Raw genomic sequence first — 6,919 nt, forward strand, 5'->3', positions numbered from 1 at the left:
ATCCAAAAAGATCAGCTGTTATTACAGCATTGTCGGTGTAAGGGTAGAGTGGTGTAGGTGTGGGTAGCTTTGATCTCCTCTTTAGGTGCCAACATTATCAGAGCTCAGTAGATGGTGGTCCTTGACAAGGAAAGGTGACACTTGCTGTTTACTCTTCAGGATGTTGAATGCCCAGTGCTTTGCCTCCACTGTGGTCTGCCCAGGTACTCGGTGTGTGGTCGCAGTCTAGGTGCCAAGTTGTGGTGGGTTTTTGTTTTTCCATCAGTGTGGCCTGTAGAGCAGGAACTGTAGACAGAATCCTGCAGAAGTGCTATGGAAGTTGTCCTCATAAAAGCTGCCCAGCTTTCAGCACGTGGTCGTTCTCAGTACCGTGTGGTTCCCCTGCACTTGCCAGCCAGCAGGTGCACTTACCTTTCTCCCCACCTTTGCTGACAGATCCTGCTGAAGCTGGTGACCAACCCCTGTCCCTACACTGACAAGGCAGCAGACCTGGTTCAGGCAGCCAGCACGCTCCAGGTGGCTCTGTTTAAACAGGACTCTGATAACATCAGCATCCCCGTCTCTCACATTGATGGTATGTGGTAACCTGTCAACATCCCAACTCCATGACTTGGGGATACACTTTCTAGCCCTAATCAGCAAACTGGGGATGGATAACTCTGGCAATCCTGTTAAGTAAGGGCCCTCCAGGATTCAGCTCTCCACGTGTTCTTGGTATCAGAAGTCGAAGTGGAATTGCCAAGTTGCCGCTTTACCTCTGAAAGTAATTTCTGCCGTGGCTGTGCCACTTGAACGGTATTTGAAATCTCTCTTCATGCTCTTGCAGCAGCGTTTTTGAACTCAAATGGAAATCTAGCCCTTCTGCCTGGGACTGTTGACAGAGTCATGGAATCCCAGAGTGGTTTGGCTGGCAAGGCTCCTTAAATCTCATCCAGTTCCAGCCCTGCCATGAACAGGGACACCTTTCAGTAGCCCGGGCTGCTCCAAGCCCCAGTGTCCTGCCTGGCTTTGGACACATCCAGGGATCCAGGAGCAGCCGCAGCTGCTCCGTGCTGGACAGCAGCATTGAAAGGCAGAGTGAAGGTTCAGCTGTAATTTAGGGGTTGCACTTAACGTTGTATTGTGTGACAAATGTGGCTTTCATCCTTTTTTTAAATTTTTTTTTTTTAATTAAAAAGAATTAAAAAGATGCCTTGTATTCCTGGAGTGTTGCATTCTACGTCTGTTGTTTTTCCTGTTAGTCTGGATTCTTGCTTTGATGTTTTTCTTCACTTATTAGATGTCCTGGATATGGTGGATGTCCTGCTCGAGGACAGTGATGGCTTTGATGAAGAAGTTGGGTTCTCTTTAAATGAAGACGTGATCATTTCCCTTCAGTGCTGTTGTCCCTGCTGCATTAGAAGCCAGGAATGAACAAGTCCACGTGGGCCTGGATGCTGATCCCTCTTGCTGGTCCATGACAGCATGTGACAGGTGAGATTTCCAGGTGTCTGATTTAGCAGGAAACTGGTTTGTTCCTTCTTGTGAGGAGGCTCATTGGCTTTGCATGGGCAAAGCCACTCCACGTTTTCCATCTAGGAACAGAGCTGGGGAGCTGTTTGAAAACAGAGTCCCAGAGGTAAACAGCTTGGCTCGGTATTTCTGTGTGGGAATAGAAGAATATCTGTGTCTTCTGATTTTTCTCTCGTCTTTCTTCCACAGGTGTTTTTGTATTCCTGACTTGGGTTTCCATCGGGGACACGTGGCTTGGAGCTCAGGAGCCGGATCTGTTCCTTGCCCACGGCAGATTGGTCTGCACTAGTGCAGGTGAGGAATTACAGGACGGCTTGGGAACTCGGAAACAAGGAGAAGCAAGTCTTATGTGTCTTTGCAAAAAGATTTGGCTACCACAGGGCATTAATTCAGGGAGTTAAGACTTCATCTTTAACGTTCTGTGCTCTGCCAGCATCACTGCGAGCCCTGAAAGCCTCCTGAGCTGTTCTCATACAGACCTATCTTGTTTGGTCAAAAAAAAAATCTTAGTTTAGTTTCGTCCAAGAAAAGTTACTACTCTGTGCGAGCTCATGGGGAAGCTTTTATTCGGCATCTCTCAGTGGGACATTGAAAGTCCAACTTCCCATTTCTTGCACAGTCTGAGAGGCAGTATTACTTTCTATCATTTTTATCACAGGCATTTTAAACTTTTTGAGGAACCGGCAGGACTGTTTGTGCGGAGGCGTGCGGTTCACAGCCATCCTCTGTCCAACGTAGGATGGGAAAAAAAGGCTGGAGAGCTTCCTACAAGGGGCTGTAAGTGCAAATGACCAGGCGCCCGGGGTTTAGTCATGATGATTTAGTATTTCTTAAAAGACTCTGATTGATTTCATGATGCCAAAACCAGTATGGATAGAAGACTGAAGTCGGGAATCACGATGGTCTCCTTGGGTTTAAAAAGCTTTAATGGTGTTTCAAGACATTTGTATGAGACCTGGTTTGTTTTTTCTTACCCTTTTATTCAATCAAAAAAAAAAAAAAAAAAAAAAAGCCTTGATCCATCACTGCTGCTGTGATGTGTGACAAATGCCTGTCCTCCCTCCACGTGGAACAGGTGAGAGGTGGAACTGAAGCCCAAAGAGTTTTCTGCCCACTGATAATATGTGAGTCATATTGGGAATTCTCTGCAGAATGGCAACAGTTGTTCTTGAATGTGGCCATGAGGGGAGTGGAACATGGCAGCCCGGGTCTGAGAAGGTGCAGTGCCAGAAGGAGAAGCTTTGAAATGTAAATCAGGATTGATTCAGGTGACTCGCGACCGCGTGCTGTGCCCAGGTCCTTAGTAGAAATACTGTGCAGGGAAAAGCCAGAGCTGCCTGTGCTATGAGCTGAATTTTTTATTGGGGGGGGGGGGGGGGGGGTGTGAAATAAAAATGAGGTGCAAATGAGAGAATTGCTTGTGTGTGTGAATATTCTTGTCCTAAAGGAGCGCTGCCCGGTGCTCCTCCCTTCCTGTGCCCCTCTCCTGGTGAGCCTCTGTCCTGCTGGCCGTGCCTCTCTGTCTCCGTGCCTGTGCTGCTCCTTGCCCGTCTTTGCCCGCCCCGCACGGGCTGTGCTCGCTTCCTCTCTGGCTCCTGGGTTCCCTCTTTGTCATGGTACCCCTCAGTCCTTGCTGTGTGTTTGGCACTCTCTGTCTTTTCTCCGTCCTTCTCTGTGCCTCTGTGGTGCTCCCTGTGCCGTTGTTTCCCGTGGGATCCTTGTGTCCCGGTCACTGTCTGTCCTAGGGTGATGTTATGGTGTTTCTATCTCCAATCATGTGTCCTGATTATGTTTGGTATTATGTCCTGTGCTTCCAGGACTGACTCTGAGAGTGAAGCTTTGTTTTGTCTTGTTATCAGCCGGCTCACCTCCCCCATGGTCTATGTTTAGGAGAGGTTTTAGGAGAGGTTTTAGCTCGGTTTGCTTGCTTGCCTGCTTGCTTGCTTGCTTGCTTGCCTGCTTGCTTGCCTGCTTGCTCGCTTCTGCCTCTTTTTCTTTCCTTCGCTTTGCCCTTGCTTTTTTCTTTCCTTCGCTTTGCCCTTGCTTTTTTCTTATTAGTTAGTTCAGCTAGGCAGTCCAACTTTTTCCCTGGACTGTTTTCTCTTCCACCCCGTCCCCTCCCTCTCCTGGATACCATCTGAACCTGTTCCGGACGGGGACCTGGGAAACCCCAAGAAACACCGGGAGTCTACACTCTGTCACCTGCAGCAGCCATTCCCAAGCGCCAGAGACTGATAACTGGGCGACCACTCGCCAGAGAGACTGAACTCGTCATCCCTTCAGAACGGTGAAAGAGTTTTTTGTCAGCTGGTGTTGTCTTTTTTCCCTGTGCTGGGGAGTGTCTTGCTTGTTAAATAAAGAGGTTTTTTTCTCCCACTCTTCTCCGAGGAAATTCTTCCCGAACCCGGTGGGGTGGGGGGGAGGAGTCGTGGGGTTTGCTGTCTGGGGGCTCCTTCTGGAGGTTTTCCCCCAAATTTGCCCAAAACCAGGACACTGTCCCTGTTCATTTTTAATCCCTCCCTCTTGTGCTGCCCATCCAGCATGCCAGGGGTTTCTTTTCGTTTTTTGGTTATTTTTCGTTTTCATTTTTCTTCTTCTTTTTTTTTTGGTGGGGGTTCCATTTCATCGTGCACCTTGATGTTGATTTTCTTCCCGTGTCCTCTCTGCTGCCCCTCCTCCTTTCTGCCCCTTGTCCCCTGTGTCTGCAGGGCTGGGGAGGAACTTCAGCCCTTGTGGGGGTTGCCCTCCCTTTTCTGGTGTCAGCAGAGTCACTTTCTGTGGGATGGACACATGGGAGGGGTTGCAGTCAAGTGCCCTGCTGCTGTCCAGGGCAGTTGGAGTCGTTCTGTGCCTTCTTTGGGGTGAGGAAAAAAGGCTGAGGGGGGCTCCGACGTGGTTTGGGGCACCCCAAGGTCCCTGGGAGAGGGAGCCGGGCTGCGCTGGAGGAGCAGGTGAGTCGGGCATGGGGGGGGTCATGGTGGGTGCCAGAACATTGAGAGGGAGGGGTGGGTGTAGAATGCATGAAAAACAGAACCTTAAAAAACAGCTAAATATAGTCTAAAAGGAATGTTTTATTGGTTTGTGTTTGGATAGAGGTAGGGTTTTTTTATAGATACTGTAAATATAAAAGATAAAGAATAAAAATATATAAGCAAATATAAGAAACCAATATATAAATATATTACATTACATTATATTTTGTTATGAAAATAGAAATATATAAATATTTAGACTTTAAAAGGAATGTTTTATTGTTTTTTATTTGGTTAGAGGAGGGTTTTTAATAAATAATATAAATAATATTGGCAAAAATATACAAATATGCAAAAATAGATACTGACATAAAATTATTATAACTATATATGCATATATATATGTAAGTATAAATCTATAGAAATAAATATAAATATAAAATACATGTATGTAGTATGTAATATAAATAATTTATCGATTTTAATATGTTATATTAAATAGTATGTTATAATAGAATGTAAATAGCATATAGTATATTAATATACTAGTAAAAACTACATTAAATAGTATATAAATATAGAATACACAATATAGACATATAAATCTACAGATATAAATATGAAAACTAAATAGAAAAATATATTCAAATAGAATTTAAAATAATGGAGTTTTTTGTTTCTATTTGGTTAGAGGCAGAGCTTTTAAATAAATAATATTAAAAACTATGAACCTACAAATATAGATGGATATAGATAAAATAGAAATAACATTAGTAATATAAATCTATGTATATAATGAATAATAAAATAATATTGTATATATGATAAATAGAATAGCAATTAAATTGAATATATGAAATATGTCTAGATTATGACTATAAATTAAATATTAAAAAATAGATGATTTCTATATATAAAAGGGTTTTTTTTTCATTTGGTCAGAGGCAGGGCATTTTTAGTTTGGGTCGGGGTTTTTTTGGGGCGTTCATTGAGAGGATTTTATGACGGGTGGGGACTCTGGTGCTTGGAACTCTCTCCCTTCTCTGTCTGTCCCTGACAGGGCGGCAGTGCCGGGCTGAGTTGGGCGGCAGTGCTGCCGCCGTGTGGACACAGGCGGGTACTGCACCGTGCCCCTCTCAGGATGGCGGAAGGGCCCGCGGGCCGGGACCCAGCCCTGCGGCAGCGCTCAAGATGGCGGCCTCTCTAGGACCCCGGCGGATAGGCGTCTACGTAAAACGCCTGCCCGCGCCCGCCGGCGCCCTCACGCCCGCGGCACCGCGGACCGCGCGGCCGTTGTCGGCACGCTCTGAAACGTCCGGGAAAATTGTCGGCGAGCGGATCGGCGTCGGCGATGTAATCAGGCATCTTATGCCTACACACCGGGGTCCTGATTTTTTCCCGCCCTTTCTGCCGCCATTTTGGGAAGGTCAGGCAGGGTGCCGCCCGAGGCGCCATTTTGAGAGTCCCGACACACTCAAGATGGCGGCCTCTCTAGGACCCCGGCGGATAGGCGTCTACGTAAAACGCCTGCCCGCGCCCGCCGCGCCCTCACGCCCGCGGCACCGCGGACCGCGCGGCCGTTGTCGGCACGCTCTGAAACGTCCGGGAAAATTGGCGACGAGCGGATCGGCGTCGGCGATGTAATCAGGCATCTTATGCCTACACACCGGGGTCCTGATTTTTTCCCGCCCTTTCTGCCGCCATTTTGGGAAGGTCAGGCGGGGTGCCGCCCGAGGCGCCATTTTGAGAGTGCGGACACACTCAAGATGGCGGCCTCTCTAGGACCCCGGCGGATAGGCGTCTACGTAAAACGCCTGCCCGCGCCCGCCGCGCCCTCACGCCCGCGGCACCGCGGACCGCGCGGCCGTTGTCGGCACGCTCTGATACGTCCGGGAAAATTGTCGGCGAGCGGATCGGCGTCGGCGATGTAATCAGGCATCTTATGCCTACACACCGGGGTCCTGATTTTTTCCCGCCCTTTCTGCCGCCATTTTTGGCAGGTCAGCCGGGGTGCCGCCCGAGGCGCCATTTTGAGAGTCCCGACACGCTCAAGATGGCGGCCTCTCTAGGACCCCGGCGGATAGGGGTCTACATAAAACGCCTGCCCGCGTTCGCCGGCATAAAAATAAATATGCATAAATATAAACTTAGATATAAACATGCACAAACGTTAACCTGCATAGATATAAACATAAACATAAACATAATCATAAACATGCAAAACAATAATAATAAATATAAATATAAACATAATTAGAAATAGAAATACAAACATTAATAAAATCAGTGAGAAATGGGGTAAAATTAGTGAGAAATGGGGGGGAAAACCCATGAAAAATGATGGAAAAATCAGAGAGAAATGGGGGAAAAATCGGTGAGGAATGGGGAAAAAGATCAACGAAAAATTGGGAAAAATCAGTCAGAAGTGGGGGATA

General features: G+C 47.1%; 1 long non-coding RNA gene across 1 annotated transcript; it reads left to right on the forward strand.

The window, feature by feature from the left end:
- The first annotated feature begins 435 nt into the window (after nucleotides 1–435).
- Nucleotides 436–2,532, forward strand: LOC148217655 (uncharacterized). The gene is made up of 3 exons (XR_015800891.1): nucleotides 436–1,473; nucleotides 1,702–1,806; nucleotides 2,171–2,532. It is a non-coding gene; the product is annotated as an uncharacterized LOC148217655 (long non-coding RNA).
- Nucleotides 2,533–6,919: the final 4,387 nt, after the last annotated feature.

The sequence above is a fragment of the Sturnus vulgaris genome, unplaced genomic scaffold (genome assembly GCF_052056855.1).
Source record: "Sturnus vulgaris isolate bStuVul1 unplaced genomic scaffold, bStuVul1.hap1 Scaffold_507, whole genome shotgun sequence".
NCBI classification, from domain to species: Eukaryota; Metazoa; Chordata; class Aves; order Passeriformes; family Sturnidae; genus Sturnus; species Sturnus vulgaris.